Source organism: Dendrobates tinctorius, unplaced genomic scaffold (genome assembly GCF_039654945.1).
Source record: "Dendrobates tinctorius isolate UK_male_01 unplaced genomic scaffold, ASM3965494v1 ptg000300l, whole genome shotgun sequence".
Taxonomy (NCBI): Eukaryota; Metazoa; Chordata; class Amphibia; order Anura; family Dendrobatidae; genus Dendrobates; species Dendrobates tinctorius.
In genome coordinates this window covers 39,954-64,549 of record NW_027361967.1, presented here as the reverse complement: position 1 = coordinate 64,549, position 24,596 = coordinate 39,954, and the positions used below count along the sequence as shown (strand labels likewise).

The 24,596-nt window shown below is 36.0% G+C and overlaps 6 non-coding genes across 6 annotated transcripts; all 6 read right to left on the bottom strand.

Moving 5' to 3' along the window:
- Positions 1-802: 802 nt before the first annotated feature.
- TRNAF-GAA (transfer RNA phenylalanine (anticodon GAA)) lies at positions 803-875 on the bottom strand. The gene has a single exon. It is a non-coding gene; the product is annotated as a tRNA-Phe (tRNA).
- A 1,944-nt stretch (positions 876-2,819) lies between these two features.
- TRNAF-GAA (transfer RNA phenylalanine (anticodon GAA)) lies at positions 2,820-2,892 on the bottom strand. Its single transcript has one exon. It is a non-coding gene; the product is annotated as a tRNA-Phe (tRNA).
- A 2,852-nt stretch (positions 2,893-5,744) lies between these two features.
- TRNAL-CAG (transfer RNA leucine (anticodon CAG)) lies at positions 5,745-5,827 on the bottom strand. Its single transcript has one exon. It is a non-coding gene; the product is annotated as a tRNA-Leu (tRNA).
- A 1,891-nt stretch (positions 5,828-7,718) lies between these two features.
- Positions 7,719-7,801, bottom strand: TRNAL-CAG (transfer RNA leucine (anticodon CAG)). The gene has a single exon. It is a non-coding gene; the product is annotated as a tRNA-Leu (tRNA).
- Positions 7,802-19,808: 12,007 nt separating this feature from the next.
- On the bottom strand, positions 19,809-19,891 carry TRNAL-CAG (transfer RNA leucine (anticodon CAG)). The gene has a single exon. It is a non-coding gene; the product is annotated as a tRNA-Leu (tRNA).
- A 1,891-nt stretch (positions 19,892-21,782) lies between these two features.
- TRNAL-CAG (transfer RNA leucine (anticodon CAG)) lies at positions 21,783-21,865 on the bottom strand. The gene has a single exon. It is a non-coding gene; the product is annotated as a tRNA-Leu (tRNA).
- Between the last annotated feature and the right edge of the window lie 2,731 nt (positions 21,866-24,596).

Here is a 24,596-nt window from a genome sequence, read left to right as displayed (position 1 = left end):
CAAATACGGTGATGCACCACATTTCTTCAGAAACTACTGTTTGGCCACACAGCAGGGCTTTGAAAGGAAGAGCCCTATTTGGGTTTTGCAATGCAGATTTTGCAGGAATACCTTGCAGATGAAATTTGCAGAGTACCAAAACAGCAGAAAACCTCCCAAAGTGACCACATTTTAGAAATTATTTTGCACAATGAGTTAATCAACACCTGCAATTACTATTGTCAGCCTATAGGTGTTTTCACTCTGAACCATCCAGCATTGCAAGTATGCCAGTTTAGTGCCCAGCTTTTGCTTGCAGAGACAAGCAACCCATACATTTTTAAGTGGGCTCTACTCACTGGAGCAATGTCAAATATGTAGATGCTTTGTCTCACCATTAAAGTGGAAACCTCCTATATTTCAAATTAAAGATGACGGACCTGTGTGGAGCTTGTGTTTTTTGCCTTTTTGACTTTGTCCACAGCATATTTTTTAAGGACATTTGTCTCAGTAATGCCTCAGTGTTTCAAAGTCAAACAAGCTGACTATAATCATTCAGCTAGTGTCTGATAAGTGCTGTCTGTTTCAGCTATCAGGTTACCTTTTAATCCTCTTACAGCTAAGTCAATCTGAAATAAAACAAAATAGAGGAAAAATTACTAAAAAACATTCATGTGTTCAAAAGGAAAAAGTTACCGTTTCTCAAATTTTTTACATTTTGTTTTCTGTAGATAGTTAAGATTTTTAGGCCTTTTGATCATGATCAGTCCATGTGCTTTGTTTAATATCTCCTTAAAATGTAAACGGTGAAGAAAAAGCATTTTGCCGAAACCCGGGATTGGACCAGGGACCTTTAGATCTTCAGTCTAACGCTCTCCCAACTGAGCTATTTCGGCCATATCTATACATTTTCTGGGGGGTTTGACACTCTGCAAATGTCAAGTGTCACACCTGGAGGGATATATTATAATTTTTCATTTGACTGTTTTTTGAAGCATGATTTCTATTTGAAACGCCTTCCATTTTGCTGTACATATTTAATAACATTCATTTACTATTTGTGAATGAGTAGAAAAAGACAGCAATTTTGCCATTGAATTTTTACATTTTCAGTTTGTCTCCATGCACCAGTATAATTCTGACCCTGTGCTTCTAGAATAGGTCATGGTCACACATAAAACACAATTTGCATGCATAATGTTACATCAAGTTTTATTTTTTATGAGATGCAAACAATTGGAGCAAAAAAGAGACAAAAATTTAGAGAAAATATTTTATTGATTGTTAAAAGTGAGACCATTTGTCCCAAAATGTGCTGAAACATGTCAGAATGACATGGGCATTTCACATTTTTTAAACTATGATTACCAACTTGTTAAGTTTTTGTTTATTAAGTATCGTTATGGTCTATTGATGTATGAGGTGAAAACTATGAAAGTAGACTTACCAGCAAATCCGTTTCTAGATATATTTCATGACAGCACTGTAGAAGGTTGATTCCCTACCCTAATAGGGACAGAGAACAAAAAGAGGTGAAATAGTCCCTCCTCATTGACTGTCCAAAGGATTTTTCTAGTGCCAAAAGAACAACAGACATATGCACAAAAAATCTGTTTGATGTTCCTAGAGTTCTTTTTTGAGAGGACAAATTCAGATTCACTCCAAAGACTCTCAGGAAATTTTTCAAAACCACATTACTAAGTTTTGTTTGACCTCATCTAATCAATAAATGAAGATAAAGTTTCTGGAAATTAAATGTTGATGTCAGAAGTGGGATTTGAACCCACGCCTCCAGGGGAGACTGCGGCCTGAACGCTGCGTCTTAGACCGCTCGGCCATCCTGACTTTGATATGCAATTGGAACTTAACTCCTTCCATGCTAGTCAGCAGAAATGTTACCATTCCTTGTGATTACAAACTTGTCACACCACCCCAAAAAAGTCAATAAATAACATTTTTTATATGCGTACTTTTCGTCTGCATTAATTTTTAAACCTCCATTTATTTTGTTTGGATATTAGAAATGTTAGATTTCTCACTAATGCGGTGATGCACCACATTTCTTCAGAAACTACTGTTTGGCCACACAGCAGGGCTTTGAAAGGAAGAGCCCTATTTGGGTTTTGCAATGCAGATTTTGCAGGAATACCTTGCAGATGAAATTTGCAGAGTACCAAAACAGCAGAAAACCTCCCAAAGTGACCACATTTTAGAAATTATTTTGCACAATGAGTTAATCAACACCTGCAATTACTATTGTCAGCCTATAGGTGTTTTCACTCTGAACCATCCAGCATTGCAAGTATGCCAGTTTAGTGCCCAGCTTTTGCTTGCAGAGACAAGCAACCCATACATTTTTAAGTGGGCTCTACTCACTGGAGCAATGTCAAATATGTAGATGCTTTGTCTCACCATTAAAGTGGAAACCTCCTATATTTCAAATTAAAGATGACGGACCTGTGTGGAGCTTGTGTTTTTTGCCTTTTTGACTTTGTCCACAGCATATTTTTTAAGGACATTTGTCTCAGTAATGCCTCAGTGTTTCAAAGTCAAACAAGCTGACTATAATCATTCAGCTAGTGTCTGATAAGTGCTGTCTGTTTCAGCTATCAGGTTACCTTTTAATCCTCTTACAGCTAAGTCAATCTGAAATAAAACAAAATAGAGGAAAAATTACTAAAAAACATTCATGTGTTCAAAAGGAAAAAGTTACCGTTTCTCAAATTTTTTACATTTTGTTTTCTGTAGATAGTTAAGATTTTTAGGCCTTTTGATCATGATCAGTCCATGTGCTTTGTTTAATATCTCCTTAAAATGTAAACGGTGAAGAAAAAGCATTTTGCCGAAACCCGGGATTGGACCAGGGACCTTTAGATCTTCAGTCTAACGCTCTCCCAACTGAGCTATTTCGGCCATATCTATACATTTTCTGGGGGGTTTGACACTCTGCAAATGTCAAGTGTCACACCTGGAGGGATATATTATAATTTTTCATTTGACTGTTTTTTGAAGCATGATTTCTATTTGAAACGCCTTCCATTTTGCTGTACATATTTAATAACATTCATTTACTATTTGTGAATGAGTAGAAAAAGACAGCAATTTTGCCATTGAATTTTTACATTTTCAGTTTGTCTCCATGCACCAGTATAATTCTGACCCTGTGCTTCTAGAATAGGTCATGGTCACACATAAAACACAATTTGCATGCATAATGTTACATCAAGTTTTATTTTTTATGAGATGCAAACAATTGGAGCAAAAAAGAGACAAAAATTTAGAGAAAATATTTTATTGATTGTTAAAAGTGAGACCATTTGTCCCAAAATGTGCTGAAACATGTCAGAATGACATGGGCATTTCACATTTTTTAAACTATGATTACCAACTTGTTAAGTTTTTGTTTATTAAGTATCGTTATGGTCTATTGATGTATGAGGTGAAAACTATGAAAGTAGACTTACCAGCAAATCCGTTTCTAGATATATTTCATGACAGCACTGTAGAAGGTTGATTCCCTACCCTAATAGGGACAGAGAACAAAAAGAGGTGAAATAGTCCCTCCTCATTGACTGTCCAAAGGATTTTTCTAGTGCCAAAAGAACAACAGACATATGCACAAAAAATCTGTTTGATGTTCCTAGAGTTCTTTTTTGAGAGGACAAATTCAGATTCACTCCAAAGACTCTCAGGAAATTTTTCAAAACCACATTACTAAGTTTTGTTTGACCTCATCTAATCAATAAATGAAGATAAAGTTTCTGGAAATTAAATGTTGATGTCAGAAGTGGGATTTGAACCCACGCCTCCAGGGGAGACTGCGGCCTGAACGCTGCGTCTTAGACCGCTCGGCCATCCTGACTTTGATATGCAATTGGAACTTAACTCCTTCCATGCTAGTCAGCAGAAATGTTACCATTCCTTGTGATTACAAACTTGTCACACCACCCCAAAAAAGTCAATAAATAACATTTTTTATATGCGTACTTTTCGTCTGCATTAATTTTTAAACCTCCATTTATTTTGTTTGGATATTAGAAATGTTAGATTTCTCACTAATGCGGTGATGCACCACATTTCTTCAGAAACTACTGTTTGGCCACACAGCAGGGCTTTGAAAGGAAGAGCCCTATTTGGGTTTTGCAATGCAGATTTTGCAGGAATACCTTGCAGATGAAATTTGCAGAGTACCAAAACAGCAGAAAACCTCCCAAAGTGACCACATTTTAGAAATTATTTTGCACAATGAGTTAATCAACACCTGCAATTACTATTGTCAGCCTATAGGTGTTTTCACTCTGAACCATCCAGCATTGCAAGTATGCCAGTTTAGTGCCCAGCTTTTGCTTGCAGAGACAAGCAACCCATACATTTTTAAGTGGGCTCTACTCACTGGAGCAATGTCAAATATGTAGATGCTTTGTCTCACCATTAAAGTAGAAACCTCCTATATTTCAAATTAAAGATGACGGACCTGTGTGGAGCTTGTGTTTTTTGCCTTTTTGACTTTGTCCACAGCATATTTTTTAAGGACATTTGTCTCAGTAATGCCTCAGTGTTTCAAAGTCAAACAAGCTGACTATAATCATTCAGCTAGTGTCTGATAAGTGCTGTCTGTTTCAGCTATCAGGTTACCTTTTAATCCTCTTACAGCTAAGTCAATCTGAAATAAAACAAAATAGAGGAAAAATTACTAAAAAACATTCATGTGTTCAAAAGGAAAAAGTTACCGTTTCTCAAATTTTTAACATTTTGTTTTCTGTAGATAGTTAAGATTTTTAGGCCTTTTGATCATGATCAGTCCATGTGCTTTGTTTAATATCTCCTTAAAATGTAAACGGTGAAGAAAAAGCATTTTGCCGAAACCCGGGATTGGACTAGGGACCTTTAGATCTTCAGTCTAACGCTCTCCCAACTGAGCTATTTCGGCCATATCTAGACGTTTTCTGGGGGGTTTGACACTCTGCAAATGTCAAGTATCACACCTGGAGGGATATATTATAATTTTTCATTTGACTGTTTTTTGAAGCATGTTTTCTATTTGAAACGCCTTCCATTTTGCTGTACATATTTAATAACATTCATTGACTATTTGTGAATGAGTAGAAAAAGACAGCAATTTTGCCATTGAATTTTTACATTTTCAGTTTGTCTCCATGCACCAGTATAATTCTGACCCTGTGCTTCTAGAATAGGTCATGGTCGCACATAAAACACAATTTGCATGCATAATGTTACATCAAGTTTTATTTTTTATGAGATGCAAACAATTGGAGCAAAAAAGAAACAAAAATTTAGAGAAAATATTTTATTGATTGTTAAAAGTGAGACCATTTGTCCCAAAATGTGCTGAAACATGTCAGAATGACATGGGCATTTCACATTTTTTAAACTATGATTACCTACTTGTTAAGTTTTTGTTTATTAAGTATCGTTATGGTCTATTGATGTATGAGGTGAAAACTATGAAAGTAGACTTACCAGCAAATCCGTTTCTAGATATATTTCATGACAGCACTGTAGAAGGTTGATTCCCTACCCTAATAGGGACAGAGAACACAAAGAGGTGAAATAGTCCCTCCTCATTGACTGTCCAAAGGATTTTTCTAGTGCCAAAAGAACAACAGACATATGCACAAAAAATCTGTTTGATGTTCCTAGAGTTCTTTTTTGAGAGGACAAATTCAGATTCACTCCAAAGACTCTCAGGAAATTTTTCAAAACAACATTACATGAAGATAAAGTTACTTGAAATTAAATGTTGATGTCAGAAGTGGGATTTGAACCCACGCCTCCAGGGGAGACTGCGACCTGAACGCAGCGCCTTAGACCGCTCGGCCATCCTGACTTCGATATGAAATTGGAACTTAACTCCTTCCATGCTAGTCAGCAGAAATGTTACCATTCCTTGTGATTACAAACTTGTCACACCACCCCAAAAAAGTCAATAAATAACATTTTTTATATGCGTACTTTTCGTCTGCATTAATTTTTAAACCTCCATTTATTTTGTTTGGATATTAGAAATGTTAGATTTCTCACAAATACGGTGATGCACCACATTTCTTCAGAAACTACTGTTTGGCCACACAGCAGGGCTTTGAAAGGAAGAGCCCTATTTGGGTTTTGCAATGCAGATTTTGCAGGAATACCTTGCAGATGAAATTTGCAGAGTACCAAAATAGCAGAAAACCTCCCAAAGTGACCACATTTTAGAAATTATTTTGCACAATGAGTTAATCAACACCTGCAATTACTATTGTCAGCCTATAGGTGTTTTCACTCTGAACCATCCAGCATTGCAAGTATGCCAGTTTAGTGCCCAGCTTTTGCTTGCAGAGGCAAGCAACCCATACATTTTTAAGTGGGCTCTACTCACTGGAGCAATGTCAAATATGTAGATGCTATGTCTCACCATTAAAGTAGAAACCTCCTATATTTCAAATTAAAGATGACGGACCTGTGTGGAGCTTGTGTTTTTTGCCTTTTTGACTTTGTCCACAGCATATTTTTTAAGGACATTTGTCTCAGTAATGCCTCAGTGTTTCAAAGTCAAACAAGCTGACTATAATCATTCAGCTAGTGTCTGATAAGTGCTGTCTGTTTCAGCTATCAGGTTACCTTTTAATCCTCTTACAGCTAAGTCAATCTGAAATAAAACAAAATAGAGGAAAAATTACTAAAAAACATTCATGTGTTCAAAAGGAAAAAGTTACCGTTTCTCAAATTTTTAACATTTTGTTTTCTGTAGATAGTTAAGATTTTTAGGCCTTTTGATCATGATCAGTCCATGTGCTTTGTTTAATATCTCCTTAAAATGTAAATGGTGAAGAAAAAGCATTTTGCCGAAACCCGGGACCTTTAGATCTTCAGTCTAACGCTCTCCCAACTGAGCTATTTCGGCCATATCTATACATTTTCTGGGGGGTTTGACACTCTGCAAATGTCAAGTGTCACACCTGGAGGGATATATTATAATTTTTCATTTGACTGTTTTTTGAAGCATGATTTCTATTTGAAACGCCTTCCATTTTGCTGTACATATTTAATAACATTCATTAACTATTTGTGAATGAGTAGAAAAAGACAGCAATTTTGCCATTGAATTTTTACATTTTCAGTTTGTCTCCATGCACCAGTATAATTCTGACCCTGTGCTTCTAGAATAGGTCATGGTCGCACATAAAACACAATTTGCATGCATAATGTTACATCAAGTTTTATTTTTTATGAGATGCAAACAATTGGAGCAAAAAAGAGACAAAAATTTAGAGAAAATATTTTATTGATTGTTAAAAGTGAGACCATTTGTCCCAAAATGTGCTGAAACATGTCAGAATGACATGGGCATTTCACATTTTTTAAACTATGATTACAAACTTGTTAAGTTTTTGTTTATTAAGTATCGTTATGGTCTATTGATGTATGAGGTGAAAACTATGAAAGTAGACTTACCAGCAAATCCGTTTCTAGATATATTTCATGACAGCACTGTAGAAGGTTGATTCCCTACCCTAATAGGGACAGAAAACACAAAGAGGTGAAATAGTCCCTCCTCATTGACTGTCCAAAGGATTTTTCTAGTGCCAAAAGAACAACAGACATATGCACAAAAAATCTGTTTGATGTTCCTAGAGTTCTTTTTTGAGAGGACAAATTCAGATTCACTCCAAAGACTCTCAGGAAATTTTTCAAAACCACATTACATGAAGATAAAGTTACTTGAAATTAAATGTTGATGTCAGAAGTGTGATTTGAACCCACGCCTCCAGGGGAGACTGCGACCTGAACGCAGCGCCTTAGACCGCTCGGCCATCCTGACTTCGATATGCAATTGGAACTTAACTCCTTCCATGCTAGTCAGCAGAAATGTTACCATTCCTTGTGATTACAAACTTGTCACACCACCTCAAAAAAGTCAATAAATAACATTTTTTATATGCGTACTTTTCGTCTGCATTAGTTTTTAAACCTCCATTTATTTTGTTTGGATATTAGAAATGTTAGATTTCTCACAAATACGGTGATGCACCACATTTCTTCAGAAACTACTGTTTGGCCACACAGCAGGGCTTTGAAAGGAAGATTCCTATTTGGGTTTTGCAATGCAGATTTTGCAGGAATACCTTGCAGATGAAATTTGCAGAGTACCAAAACAGCAGAAAACCTCCCAAAGTGACCACATTTTAGAAATTATTTTGCACAATGAGTTAATCAACACCTGCAATTACTATTGTCAGCCTATAGGTGTTTTCACTCTGAACCATCCAGCATTGCAAGTATGCCAGTTTAGTGCCCAGCTTTTGCTTGCAGAGGCAAGCAACCCATACATTTTTAAGTGGGCTCTACTCACTGGAGCAATGTCAAATATATAGATGCTTTGTCTCACCATTAAAGTAGAAACCTCCTATATTTCAAATTAAAGATGACGGACCTGTGTGGAGCTTGTGTTTTTTGCCTTTTTGACGTTGTCCACAGCATATTTTTTAAGGACATTTGTCTCAGTAATGCCTCAGTGTTTCAAAGTCAAACAAGCTGACTATAATCATTCAGCTAGTGTCTGATAAGTGCTGTCTGTTTCAGCTATCAGGTTACCTTTTAATCCTCTTACAGCTAAGTCAATCTGAAATAAAACAAAATAGAGGAAAAATTACTAAAAAACATTCATGTGTTCAAAAGGAAAAAGTTACCGTTTCTCAAATTTTTAACATTTTGTTTTCTGTAGATAGTTAAGATTTTTAGGCCTTTTGATCATGATCAGTCCATGTGCTTTGTTTAATATCTCCTTAAAATTTAAACGGTGAAGAAAAAGCATTTTGCCGAAACCCGGGATTGGACCAGGGACCTTTAGATCTTCAGTCTAACGCTCTCCCAACTGAGCTATTTCAGCCATATCTATACGTTTTCTGGGGGGTTTGACACTCTGCAAATGTCAAGTGTCACACCTGGAGGGATATATTATAATTTTTCATTTGACTGTTTTTTGAAGCATGATTTCTATTTGAAACGCCTTCCATTTTGCTGTACATATTTAATAACATTCATTTACTATTTGTGAATGAGTAGAAAAAGACAGCAATTTTGCCATTGAATTTTTACATTTTCAGTTTGTCTCCATGCAACAGTATAATTCTGACCCTGTGCTTCTAGAATAGGTCATGGTCACACATAAAACACAATTTGCATGCATAATGTTACATCAAGTTTTATTTTTTATGAGATGCAAACAATTGGAGCAAAAAAGAGACAAAAATTTAGAGAAAATATTTTATTGATTGTTAAAAGTGAGACCATTTGTCCCAAAATGTGCTGAAACATGTCAGAATGACATGGGCATTTCACATTTTTTAAACTATGATTACCAACTTGTTAAGTTTTTGTTTATTAAGTATCGTTATGGTCTATTGATGTATGAGGTGAAAACTATGAAAGTAGACTTACCAGCAAATCCGTTTCTAGATATATTTCATGACAGCACTGTAGAAGGTTGATTCCCTACCCTAATAGGGACAGAGAACAAAAAGAGGTGAAATAGTCCCTCCTCATTGACTGTCCAAAGGATTTTTCTAGTGCCAAAAGAACAACAGACATATGCACAAAAAATCTGTTTGATGTTCCTAGAGTTCTTTTTTGAGAGGACAAATTCAGATTCACTCCAAAGACTCTCAGGAAATTTTTCAAAACCACATTACTAAGTTTTGTTTGACCTCATCTAATCAATAAATGAAGATAAAGTTTCTTGAAATTAAATGTTGATGTCAGAAGTGGGATTTGAACCCACGCCTCCAGGGGAGACTGCGACCTGAACGCTGCGCTTTAGACCGCTCGGCCATCCTGACTTCGATATGCAATTGGAACTTAACTCCTTCCATGCTAGTCAGCAGAAATGTTACCATTCCTTGTGATTACAAACTTGTCACACCACCCCAAAAAAGTCAATAAATAACATTTTTTATATGCGTACTTTTCGTCTGCATTAATTTTTAAACCTCCATTTATTTTGTTTGGATATTAGAAATGTTAGATTTCTCACAAATACGGTGATGCACCACATTTCTTCAGAAACTACTGTTTGGCCACACAGCAGGGCTTTGAAAGGAAGAGCCCTATTTGGGTTTTGCAATGCAGATTTTGCAGGAATACCTTGCAGATGAAATTTGCAGAGTACCAAAACAGCAGAAAACCTCCCAAAGTGACCACATTTTAGAAATTATTTTGCACAATGAGTTAATCAACACCTGCAATTACTATTGTCAGCCTATAGGTGTTTTCACTCTGAACCATCCAGCATTGCAAGTATGCCAGTTTAGTGCCCAGCTTTTGCTTGCAGAGGCAAGCAACCCATACATTTTTAAGTGGGCTCTACTCACTGGAGCAATGTCAAATATGTAGATGCTATGTCTCACCATTAAAGTAGAAACCTCCTATATTTCAAATTAAAGATGACGGACCTGTGTGGAGCTTGTGTTTTTTGCCTTTTTGACTTTGTCCACAGCATATTTTTTAAGGACATTTGTCTCAGTAATGCCTCAGTGTTTCAAAGTCAAACAAGCTGACTATAATCATTCAGCTAGTGTCTGATAAGTGCTGTCTGTTTCAGCTATCAGGTTACCTTTTAATCCTCTTACAGCTAAGTCAATCTGAAATAAAACAAAATAGAGGAAAAATTACTAAAAAACATTCATGTGTTCAAAAGGAAAAAGTTACCGTTTCTCAAATTTTTAACATTTTGTTTTCTGTAGATAGTTAAGATTTTTAGGCCTTTTGATCATGATCAGTCCATGTGCTTTGTTTAATATCTCCTTAAAATGTAAATGGTGAAGAAAAAGCATTTTGCCGAAACCCGGGACCTTTAGATCTTCAGTCTAACGCTCTCCCAACTGAGCTATTTCGGCCATATCTATACATTTTCTGGGGGGTTTGACACTCTGCAAATGTCAAGTGTCACACCTGGAGGGATATATTATAATTTTTCATTTGACTGTTTTTTGAAGCATGATTTCTATTTGAAACGCCTTCCATTTTGCTGTACATATTTAATAACATTCATTAACTATTTGTGAATGAGTAGAAAAAGACAGCAATTTTGCCATTGAATTTTTACATTTTCAGTTTGTCTCCATGCACCAGTATAATTCTGACCCTGTGCTTCTAGAATAGGTCATGGTCGCACATAAAACACAATTTGCATGCATAATGTTACATCAAGTTTTATTTTTTATGAGATGCAAACAATTGGAGCAAAAAAGAGACAAAAATTTAGAGAAAATATTTTATTGATTGTTAAAAGTGAGACCATTTGTCCCAAAATGTGCTGAAACATGTCAGAATGACATGGGCATTTCACATTTTTTAAACTATGATTACCAACTTGTTAAGTTTTTGTTTATTAAGTATCGTTATGGTCTATTGATGTATGAGGTGAAAACTATGAAAGTAGACTTACCAGCAAATCCGTTTCTAGATATATTTCATGACAGCACTGTAGAAGGTTGATTCCCTACCCTAATAGGGACAGAGAACAAAAAGAGGTGAAATAGTCCCTCCTCATTGACTGTCCAAAGGATTTTTCTAGTGCCAAAAGAACAACAGACATATGCACAAAAAATCTGTTTGATGTTCCTAGAGTTCTTTTTTGAGAGGACAAATTCAGATTCACTCCAAAGACTCTCAGGAAATTTTTCAAAACCACATTACTAAGTTTTGTTTGACCTCATCTAATCAATAAATGAAGATAAAGTTTCTTGAAATTAAATGTTGATGTCAGAAGTGGGATTTGAACCCACGCCTCCAGGGGAGACTGCGACCTGAACGCTGCGCTTTAGACCGCTCGGCCATCCTGACTTCGATATGCAATTGGAACTTAACTCCTTCCATGCTAGTCAGCAGAAATGTTACCATTCCTTGTGATTACAAACTTGTCACACCACCCCAAAAAAGTCAATAAATAACATTTTTTATATGCGTACTTTTCGTCTGCATTAATTTTTAAACCTCCATTTATTTTGTTTGGATATTAGAAATGTTAGATTTCTCACAAATACGGTGATGCACCACATTTCTTCAGAAACTACTGTTTGGCCACACAGCAGGGCTTTGAAAGGAAGAGCCCTATTTGGGTTTTGCAATGCAGATTTTGCAGGAATACCTTGCAGATGAAATTTGCAGAGTACCAAAACAGCAGAAAACCTCCCAAAGTGACCACATTTTAGAAATTATTTTGCACAATGAGTTAATCAACACCTGCAATTACTATTGTCAGCCTATAGGTGTTTTCACTCTGAACCATCCAGCATTGCAAGTATGCCAGTTTAGTGCCCAGCTTTTGCTTGCAGAGGCAAGCAACCCATACATTTTTAAGTGGGCTCTACTCACTGGAGCAATGTCAAATATGTAGATGCTTTGTCTCACCATTAAAGTAGAAACCTCCTATATTTCAAATTAAAGATGACGGACCTGTGTGGAGCTTGTGTTTTTTGCCTTTTTGACTTTGTCCACAGCATATTTTTTAAGGACATTTGTCTCAGTAATGCCTCAGTGTTTCAAAGTCAAACAAGCTGACTATAATCATTCAGCTAGTGTCTGATAAGTGCTGTCTGTTTCAGCTATCAGGTTACCTTTTAATCCTCTTACAGCTAAGTCAATCTGAAATAAAACAAAATAGAGGAAAAATTACTAAAAAACATTCATGTGTTCAAAAGGAAAAAGTTACCGTTTCTCAAATTTTTAACATTTTGTTTTCTGTAGATAGTTAAGATTTTTAGGCCTTTTGATCATGATCAGTCCATGTGCTTTGTTTAATATCTCCTTAAAATGTAAACGGTGAAGAAAAAGCATTTTGCCGAAACCCGGGATTGGACTAGGGACCTTTAGATCTTCAGTCTAACGCTCTCCCAACTGAGCTATTTCGGCCATATCTATACATTTTCTGGGGGGTTTGACACTCTACAAATGTCAAGTGTCACACCTGGAGGGATATATTATAATTTTTCATTTGACTGTTTTTTGAAGCATGATTTCTATTTGAAACGCCTTCCATTTTGCTGTACATATTTAATAACATTCATTGACTATTTGTGAATGAGTAGAAAAAGACAGCAATTTTGCCATTGAATTTTTACATTTTCAGTTTGTCTCCATGCACCAGTATAATTCTGACCCTGTGCTTCTAGAATAGGTCATGGTCGCACATAAAACACAATTTGCATGCATAATGTTACATCAAGTTTTATTTTTTATGAGATGCAAACAATTGGAGCAAAAAAGAGACAAAAATTTAGAGAAAATATTTTATTGATTGTTAAAAGTGAGACCATTTGTCCCAAAATGTGCTGAAACATGTCAGAATGACATGGGCATTTCACATTTTTTAAACTATGATTACCTACTTGTTAAGTTTTTGTTTATTAAGTATCGTTATGGTCTATTGATGTATGAGGTGAAAACTATGAAAGTAGACTTACCAGCAAATCCGTTTCTAGATATATTTCATGACAGCACTGTAGAAGGTTGATTCCCTACCCTAATAGGGACAGAGAACACAAAGAGGTGAAATAGTCCCTCCTCATTGACTGTCCAAAGGATTTTTCTAGTGCCAAAAGAACAACAGACATATGCACAAAAAATGTGTTTGATGTTCCTAGAGTTCTTTTTTGAGAGGACAAATTCAGATTCACTCCAAAGACTCTCAGGAAATTTTTCAAAACCACATTACTAAGTTTTGTTTGACCTCATCTAATCAATAAATGAAGATAAAGTTTCTTGAAATTAAATGTTGATGTCAGAAGTGGGATTTGAACCCACGCCTCCAGGGGAGACTGCGACCTGAACGCTGCGCCTTAGACCGCTCGGCCATCCTGACTTTGATATGCAATTGGAACTTAACTCCTTCCATGCTAGTCAGCAGAAATGTTACCATTCCTTGTGATTACAAACTTGTCACACCACCCCAAAAAAGTCAATAAATAACATTTTTTATATGCGTACTTTTCGTCTGCATTAATTTTTAAACCTCCATTTATTTTGTTTGGATATTAGAAATGTTAGATTTCTCACAAATGCGGTGATGCACCACATTTCTTCAGAAACTACTGTTTGGCCACACAGCAGGGCTTTGAAAGGAAGAGCCCTATTTGGGTTTTGCAATGCAGATTTTGCAGGAATACCTTGCAGATGAAATTTGCAGAGTACCAAAACAGCAGAAAACCTCCCAAAGTGACCACATTTTAGAAATTATTTTGCACAATGAGTTAATCAACACCTGCAATTACTATTGTCAGCCTATAGGTGTTTTCACTCTGAACCATCCAGCATTGCAAGTATGCCAGTTTAGTGCCCAGCTTTTGCTTGCAGAGACAAGCAACCCATACATTTTTAAGTGGGCTCTACTCACTGGAGCAATGTCAAATATGTAGATGCTTTGTCTCACCATTAAAGTAGAAACCTCCTATATTTCAAATTAAAGATGACGGACCTGTGTGGAGCTTGTGTTTTTTGCCTTTTTGACTTTGTCCACAGCATATTTTTTAAGGACATTTGTCTCAGTAATGCCTCAGTGTTTCAAAGTCAAACAAGCTGACTATAATCATTCAGCTAGTGTCTGATAAGTGCTGTCTGTTTCAGCTATCAGGTTACCTTTTAATCCTCTTACAGCTAAGTCAATCTGAAATAAAACAAAATAGAGGAAAAATTACTAAAAAACATTCATGTGTTCAAAAGGAAAAAGTTACCGTTTCTCAAATTTTTAACATTTTGTTTTCTGTAGATAGTTAAGATTTTTAGGCCTTTTGATCATGATCAGTCCATGTGCTTTGTTTAATATCTCCTTAAAATGTAAACGGTGAAGAAAAAGCATTTTGCCGAAACCCGGGATTGGACTAGGGACCTTTAGATGTTCAGTCTAACGCTCTCCCAACTGAGCTATTTCGGCCATATCTATACATTTTCTGGGGGGTTTGACACTCTGCAAATGTCAAGTGTCACACCTGGAGGGATATATTATAATTTTTCATTTGACTGTTTTTTGAAGCATGATTTCTATTTGAAACGCCTTCCATTTTGCTGTACATATTTAATAACATTCATTGACTATTTGTGAATGAGTAGAAAAAGACAGCAATTTTGCCATTGAATTTTTACATTTTCAGTTTGTCTCCATGCACCAGTATAATTCTGACCCTGTGCTTCTAGAATAGGTCATGGTCGCACATAAAACACAATTTGCATGCATAATGTTACATCAAGTTTTATTTTTTATGAGATGCAAACAATTGGAGCAAAAAAGAGACAAAAATTTAGAGAAAATATTTTATTGATTGTTAAAAGTGAGACCATTTGTCCCAAAATGTGCTGAAACATGTCAGAATGACATGGGCATTTCACATTTTTTAAACTATGATTACCTACTTGTTAAGTTTTTGTTTATTAAGTATCGTTATGGTCTATTGATGTATGAGGTGAAAACTATGAAAGTAGACTTACCAGCAAATCCGTTTCTAGATATATTTCATGACAGCACTGTAGAAGGTTGATTCCCTACCCTAATAGGGACAGAGAACACAAAGAGGTGAAATAGTCCCTCCTCATTGACTGTCCAAAGGATTTTTCTAGTGCCAAAAGAACAACAGACATATGCACAAAAAATGTGTTTGATGTTCCTAGAGTTCTTTTTTGAGAGGACAAATTCAGATTCACTCCAAAGACTCTCAGGAAATTTTTCAAAACCACATTACTAAGTTTTGTTTGACCTCATCTAATCAATAAATGAAGATAAAGTTTCTTGAAATTAAATGTTGATGTCAGAAGTGGGATTTGAACCCACGCCTCCAGGGGAGACTGCGACCTGAACGCTGCGCCTTAGACCGCTCGGCCATCCTGACTTTGATATGCAATTGGAACTTAACTCCTTCCATGCTAGTCAGCAGAAATGTTACCATTCCTTGTGATTACAAACTTGTCACACCACCCCAAAAAAGTCAATAAATAACATTTTTTATATGCGTACTTTTCGTCTGCATTAATTTTTAAACCTCCATTTATTTTGTTTGGATATTAGAAATGTTAGATTTCTCACAAATGCGGTGATGCACCACATTTCTTCAGAAACTACTGTTTGGCCACACAGCAGGGCTTTGAAAGGAAGAGCCCTATTTGGGTTTTGCAATGCAGATTTTGCAGGAATACCTTGCAGATGAAATTTGCAGAGTACCAAAACAGCAGAAAACCTCCCAAAGTGACCACATTTTAGAAATTATTTTGCACAATGAGTTAATCAACACCTGCAATTACTATTGTCAGCCTATAGGTGTTTTCACTCTGAACCATCCAGCATTGCAAGTATGCCAGTTTAGTGCCCAGCTTTTGCTTGCAGAGACAAGCAACCCATACATTTTTAAGTGGGCTCTACTCACTGGAGCAATGTCAAATATGTAGATGCTTTGTCTCACCATTAAAGTAGAAACCTCCTATATTTCAAATTAAAGATGACGGACCTGTGTGGAGCTTGTGTTTTTTGCCTTTTTGACTTTGTCCACAGCATATTTTTTAAGGACATTTGTCTCAGTAATGCCTCAGTGTTTCAAAGTCAAACAAGCTGACTATAATCATTCAGCTAGTGTCTGATAAGTGCTGTCTGTTTCAGCTATCAGGTTACCTTTTAATCCTCTTACAGCTAAGTCAATCTGAAATAAAACAAAATAGAGGAAAAATTACTAAAAAACATTCATGTGTTCAAAAGGAAAAAGTTACCGTTTCTCAAATTTTTAACATTTTGTTTTCTGTAGATAGTTAAGATTTTTAGGCCTTTTGATCATGATCAGTCCATGTGCTTTGTTTAATATCTCCTTAAAATGTAAACGGTGAAGAAAAAGCATTTTGCCGAAACCCGGGATTGGACTAGGGACCTTTAGATGTTCAGTCTAACGCTCTCCCAACTGAGCTATTTCTGCCATATCTATACATTTTCTGGGGGGTTTGACACTCTGCAAATGTCAAGTGTCACACCTGGAGGGATATATTATAATTTTTCATTTGACTGTTTTTTGAAGCATGATTTCTATTTGAAACGCCTTCCATTTTGCTGTACATATTTAATAACATTCATTGACTATTTGTGAATGAGTAGAAAAAGACAGCAATTTTGCCATTGAATTTTTACATTTTCAGTTTGTCTCCATGCACCAGTATAATTCTGACCCTGTGCTTCTAGAATAGGTCATGGTCGCACATAAAACACAATTTGCATGCATAATGTTACATCAAGTTTTATTTTTTATGAGATGCAAACAATTGGAGCAAAAAAGAGACAAAAATTTAGAGAAAATATTTTATTGATTGTTAAAAGTGAGACCATTTGTCCCAAAATGTGCTGAAACATGTCAGAATGACATGGGCATTTCACATTTTTTAAACTATGATTACCTACTTGTTAAGTTTTTGTTTATTAAGTATCGTTATGGTCTATTGATGTATGAGGTGAAAACTATGAAAGTAGACTTACCAGCAAATCCGTTTCTAGATATATTTCATGACAGCACTGTAGAAGGTTGATTCCCTACCCTAATAGGGACAGAGAACACAAAGAGGTGAAATAGTCCCTCCTCATTGACTGTCCAAAGGATTTTTCTAGTGCCAAAAGAACAACAGACATATGCACAAAAAATGTGTTTGATGTTCCTAGAGTTCTTTTTTGAGAGGACAAATTCAGATTCACTCCAAAGACTCTCAGGAAATTTTTCAAAACCACATTACTAAGTTTTGTTTGACCTCATCTAATCAATAAATGAAGATAAAGTTTCTTGAAATTAAATGTTGATGTCAGAAGTGGGATTTGAACCCACGCCTCCAGGGGAGACTGCGACCTGAACGCTGCGCCTTAGACCGCTCGGCCATCCTGACTTTGATATGCAATTGGAACTTAACTCCTTCCATGCTAGTCAGCAGAAATGTTACCATTCCTTGTGATTACAAACTTGTCACACCACCCCAAAAAAGTCAATAAATAACATTTTTTATATGCGTACTTTTCGTCTGCATTAATTTTTAAACCTCCATTTATTTTGTTTGGATATTAGAAATGTTAGATTTCTCACAAATGCGGTGATGCACCACATTTCTTCAGAAACTACTGTTTGGCCACACAGCAGGGCTTTGAAAGGAAGAGCCCTATTTGGGTTTTGCAATGCAGATTTTGCAGGAATACCTTGCAGATGAAATTTGCAGAGTACCAAAACAGCAGAAAACCTCCCAAAGTGACCACATTTTAGAAATTATTTTGCACAATGAGTTAATCAACACCTGCAATTACTATTGTCAGCCTATAGGTGTTTTCACTCTGAACCATCCAGCATTGCAAGTATGCCAGTTTAGTGCCCAGCTTTTGCTTGCAGAGACAAGCAACCCATACATTTTTAAGTGGGCTCTACTCACTGGAGCAATGTCAAATATGTAGATGCTTTGTCTCACCATTAAAGTAGAAACCTCCTATATTTCAAATTAAAGATGACGGACCTGTGTGGAGCTTGTGTTTTTTGCCTTTTTGACTTTGTCCACAGCATATTTTTTAAGGACATTTGTCTCAGTAATGCCTCAGTGTTTCAAAGTCAAACAAGCTGACTATAATCATTCAGCTAGTGTCTGATAAGTGCTGTCTGTTTCAGCTATCAGGTTACCTTTTAATCCTCTTACAGCTAAGTCAATCTGAAATAAAACAAAATAGAGGAAAAATTACTAAAAAACATTCATGTGTTCAAAAGGAAAAAGTTACCGTTTCTCAAATTTTTAACATTTTGTTTTCTGTAGATAGTTAAGATTTTTAGGCCTTTTGATCATGATCAGTCCATGTGCTTTGTTTAATATCTCCTTAAAATGTAAACGGTGAAGAAAAAGCATTTTGCCGAAACCCGGGATTGGACTAGGGACCTTTAGATGTTCAGTCTAACGCTCTCCCAACTGAGCTATTTCGGCCATATCTATACATTTTCTGGGGGGTTTGACACTCTGCAAATGTCAAGTGTCACACCTGGAGGGATATATTATAATTTTTCATTTGACTGTTTTTTGAAGCATGATTTCTATTTGAAACGCCTTCCATTTTGCTGTACATATTTAATAACATTCATTGACTATTTGTGAATGAGTAGAAAAAGACAGCAATTTTGCCATTGAATTTTTACATTTTCAGTTTGTCTCCATGCACCAGTATAATTCTGACCCTGTGCTTCTAGAATAGGTCATGGTCGCACATAAAACACAATTTGCATGCATAATGTTACATCAAGTTTTATTTTTTATGAGATGCAAACAATTGGAGCAAAAAAGAGACAAAAATTTAGAGAAAATATTTTATTGATTGTTAAAAGTGAGACCATTTGTCCCAAAATGTGCTGAAACATGTCAGAATGACATGGGCATTTCACATTTTTTAAACTATGATTACCTACTTGTTAAGTTTTTGTTTATTAAGTATCGTTATGGTCTATTGATGTATGAGGTGAAAACTATGAAAGTAGACTTACCAGCAAATCCGTTTCTAGATATATTTCATGACAGCACTGTAGAAGGTTGATTCCCTACCCTAATAGGGACAGAGAACACAAAGAGGTGAAATAGTCCCTCCTCATTGACTGTCCAAAGGATTTTTCTAGTGCCAAAAGAACAACAGACATATGCACAAAAAATGTGTTTGATGTTCCTAGAGTTCTTTTTTGAGAGGACAAATTCAGATTCACTCCAAAGACTCTCAGGAAATTTTTCAAAACCACATTACTAAGTTTTGTTTGACCTCATCTAATCAATAAATGAAGATAAAGTTTCTTGAAATTAAATGTTGGTGTCAGAAGTGGGATTTGAACCCACGCCTCCAGGGGAGACTGCGACCTGAACGCAGCGCCTTAGACCGCTCGGCCATCCTGACTTCGATATGAAATTGGAACTTAACTCCTTCCATGCTAGTCAGCAGAAATGTTACCATTCCTTGTGATTACAAACTTGTCACACCACCTCAAAAAAGTCAATAAATAACATTTTTTATATGCGTACTTTTCGTCTGCATTAATTTTTAAACCTCCATTTATTTTGTTTGGATATTAGAAATGTTAGATTTCTCACAAATACGGTGATGCACCACATTTCTCCAGAAACTACTGTTTGGCCACACAGCAGGGCTTTGAAAGGAAGAGCCCTATTTGGGTTTTGCAATGCAGATTTTGCAGGAATACCTTGCAGATGAAATTTGCAGAGTACCAAAACAGCAGAAAACCTCCCAAAGTGACCACATTTTAGAAATTATTTTGCACAATGAGTTAATCAACACCTGCAATTACTATTGTCAGCCTATAGGTGTTTTCACTCTGAACCATCCAGCATTGCAAGTATGCCAGTTTAGTGCCCAGCTTTTGCTTGCAGAGGCAAGCAACCCATACATTTTTAAGTGGGCTCTACTCACTGGAGCAATGTCAAATATGTAGATGCTTTGTCTCACCATTAAAGTAGAAACCTCCTATATTTCAAATTAAAGATGACGGACCTGTGTGGAGCTTGTGTTTTTTGACTTTTTGACGTTGTCCACAGCATATTTTTTAAGGACATTTGTCTCAGTAATGCCTCAGTGTTTCAAAGTCAAACAAGCTGACTATAATCATTCAGCTAGTGTCTGATAAGTGCTGTCTGTTTCAGCTATCAGGTTACCTTTTAATCCTCTTACAGCTAAGTCAATCTGAAATAAAACAAAATAGAGGAAAAATTACTAAAAAACATTCATGTGTTCAAAAGGAAAAAGTTACCGTTTCTCAAATTTTTAACATTTTGTTTTCTGTAGATAGTTAAGATTTTTAGGCCTTTTGATCATGATCAGTCCATGTGCTTTGTTTAATATCTCCTTAAAATGTAAATGGTGAAGAAAAAGCATTTTGCCGAAACCCGGGACCTTGAGATCTTCAGTCTAACGCTCTCCCAACTGAGCTATTTCGGCCATATCTATACATTTTCTGGGGGGTTTGACACTCTGCAAATGTCAAGTGTCACACCTGGAGGGATATATTATAATTTTTCATTTGACTGTTTTTTGAAGCATGATTTCTATTTGAAACGCCTTCCATTTTGCTGTACATATTTAATAACATTCATTAACTATTTGTGAATGAGTAGAAAAAGACAGCAATTTTGCCATTGAATTTTTACATTTTCAGTTTGTCTCCACGCACCAGTATAATTCTGACCCTGTGCTTCTAGAATAGGTCATGGTCGCACATAAAACACAATTTGCATGCATAATGTTACATCAAGTTTTATTTTTTATGAGATGCAAACAATTGGAGCAAAAAAGAGACAAAAATTTAGAGAAAATATTTTATTGATTGTTAAAAGTGAGACCATTTGTCCCAAAATGTGCTGAAACATGTCAGAATGACATGGGCATTTCACATTTTTTAAACTATGATTACCAACTTGTTAAGTTTTTGTTTATTAAGTATCGTTATGGTCTATTGATGTATGAGGTGAAAACTATTAAAGTAGACTTACTAGCAAACCCGTTTCTAGATATATTTCATGACAGCACTGTAGAAGGTTGATTCCCTACCCTAATAGGGACAGAGAACACAAAGAGGTGAAATAGTCCCTCCTCATTGACTGTCCAAAGGATTTTTCTAGTGCCAAAAGAACAACAGACATATGCACAAAAAATCTGTTTGATGTTCCTAGAGTTCTTTTTTGAGAGGACAAATTCAGATTCACTCCAAAGACTCTCAGGAAATTTTTCAAAACCACATTACATGAAGATAAAGTTACTTGAAATTAAATGTTGATGTCAGAAGTGGGATTTGAACCCACGCCTCCAGGGGAGACTGCGACCTGAACGCAGCGCCTTAGACCGCTCGGCCATCCTGACTTCGATATGCAATTGGAACTTAACTCCTTCCATGCTAGTCAGCAGAAATGTTACCATTCCTTGTGATTACAAACTTGTCACACCACCCCAAAAAAGTCAATAAATAACATTTTTTATATGCGTACTTTTCGTCTGCATTAATTTTTAAACCTCCATTTATTTTGTTTGGATATTAGAAATGTTAGATTTCTCACAAATACGGTGATGCACCACATTTCTTCAGAAACTACTGTTTGGCCACACAGCAGGGCTTTGAAAGGAAGAGCCCTATTTGGGTTTTGCAATGCAGATTTTGCAGGAATACCTTGCAGATGAAATTTGCAGAGTACCAAAACAGCAGAAAACTTCCCAAAGTGACCACATTTTAGAAATTATTTTGCACAATGAGTTAATCAACACCTGCAATTACTATTGTCAGCCTATAGGTGTTTTCACTCTGAACCATCCAGTATTGCAAGTATGCCAGTTTAGTGCCCAGCTTTTGCTTGCAGAGGCAAGCAACCCATACATTTTTAAGTGGGCTCTACTCACTGGAGCAATATCAAATATGTAGATGCTTTGTCTCACCATTAAAGTAGAAACCTCCTATATTTCAAATTAAAGATGACGGACCTGTGTGGAGCTTGTGTTTTTTGCCTTTTTGACGTTGTCCACAGCATATTTTTTAAGGACATTTGTCTCAGTAATGCCTCAGTGTTTCAAAGTCAAACAAGCTGACTATAATCATTCAGCTAGTGTCTGATAAGTGCTGTCTGTTTCAGCTATCAGGTTACCTTTTAATCCTCTTACAGCTAAGTCAATCTGAAATAAAACAAAATAGAGGAAAAATTACTAAAAAACATTCATGTGTTCAAAAGGAAAAAGTTACCGTTTCTCAAATTTTTAACATTTTGTTTTCTGTAGATAGTTAAGATTTTTAGGCCTTTTGATCATGATCAGTCCATGTGCTTTGTTTAATATCTCCTTAAAATGTAAATGGTGAAGAAAAAGCATTTTGCCGAAACCCGGGACCTTTAGATCTTCAGTCTAACGCTCTCCCAACTGAGCTATTTCGGCCATATCTATACATTTTCTGGGGGGTTTGACACTCTGCAAATGTCAAGTGTCACACCTGGAGGGATATATTATAATTTTTCATTTGACTGTTTTTTGAAGCATGATTTCTATTTGAAACGCCTTCCATTTTGCTGTACATATTTAATAACATTCATTAACTATTTGTGAATGAGTAGAAAAAGACAGCAATTTTGCCATTGAATTTTTACATTTTCAGTTTGTCTCCACGCACCAGTATAATTCTGACCCTGTGCTTCTAGAATAGGTCATGGTCGCACATAAAACACAATTTGCATGCATAATGTTACATCAAGTTTTATTTTTTATGAGATGCAAACAATTGGAGCAAAAAAGAGACAAAAATTTAGAGAAAATATTTTATTGATTGTTAAAAGTGAGACCATTTGTCCCAAAATGTGCTGAAACATGTCAGAATGACATGGGCATTTCAAATTTTTTAAACTATGATTACCAACTTGTTAAGTTTTTGTTTATTAAGTATCGTTATGGTCTATTGATGTATGAGGTGAAAACTATGAAAGTAGACTTACCAGCAAATCCGTTTCTAGATATATTTCATGACAGCACTGTAGAAGGTTGATTCCCTACCCTAATAGGGACAGAGAACACAAAGAGGTGAAATAGTCCCTCCTCATTGACTGTCCAAAGGATTTTTCTAGTGCCAAAAGAACAACAGACATATGCACAAAAAATCTGTTTGATGTTCCTAGAGTTCTTTTTTGAGAGGACAAATTCAGATTCACTCCAAAGACTCTCAGGAAATTTTTCAAAACCACATTACTAAGTTTTGTTTGACCTCATCTAATCAATAAATGAAGATAAAGTTTCTTGAAATTAAATGTTGATGTCAGAAGTGGGATTTGAACCCACACCTCCAGGGGAGACTGTGACCTGAACGCTGCGCCTTAGACCACTCGGCCATCCTTACTTCGATATGCAATTGGAACTTAACTCCTTCCATGCTAGTCAGCAGAAATGTTACCATTCCTTGTGATTACAAACTTGTCACACCACCCCAAAAAAGTCAATAAATAACATTTTTTATATGCATACTTTTCGTCTGCATTAATTTTTAAACCTCCATTTATTTTGTTTGGATATTAGAAATGTTAGATTTCTCACAAATGCGGTGATGCACCACATTTCTTCAGAAACTACTGTTTGGCCACACAGCAGGGCTTTGAAAGGAAGAGCCCTATTTGGGTTTTGCAATGCAGATTTTGCAGGAATACCTTGCAGATGAAATTTGCAGAGTACCAAAACAGCAGAAAACCTCCCAAAGTGACCACATTTTAGAAATTATTTTGCACAATGAGTTAATCAACACCTGCAATTACTATTGTCAGCCTATAGGTGTTTTCACTCTGAACCATCCAGCATTGCAAGTATGCCAGTTTAGTGCCCAGCTTTTGCTTGCAGAGACAAGCAACCCATACATTTTTAAGTGGGCTCTACTCACTGGAGCAATGTCAAATATGTAGATGCTTTGTCTCACCATTAAAGTAGAAACCTCCTATATTTCAAATTAAAGATGACGGACCTGTGTGGAGCTTGTGTTTTTTTGCCTTTTTGACTTTGTCCACAGCATATTTTTTAAGGACATTTGTCTCAGTAATGCCTCAGTGTTTCAAAGTCAAACAAGCTGACTATAATC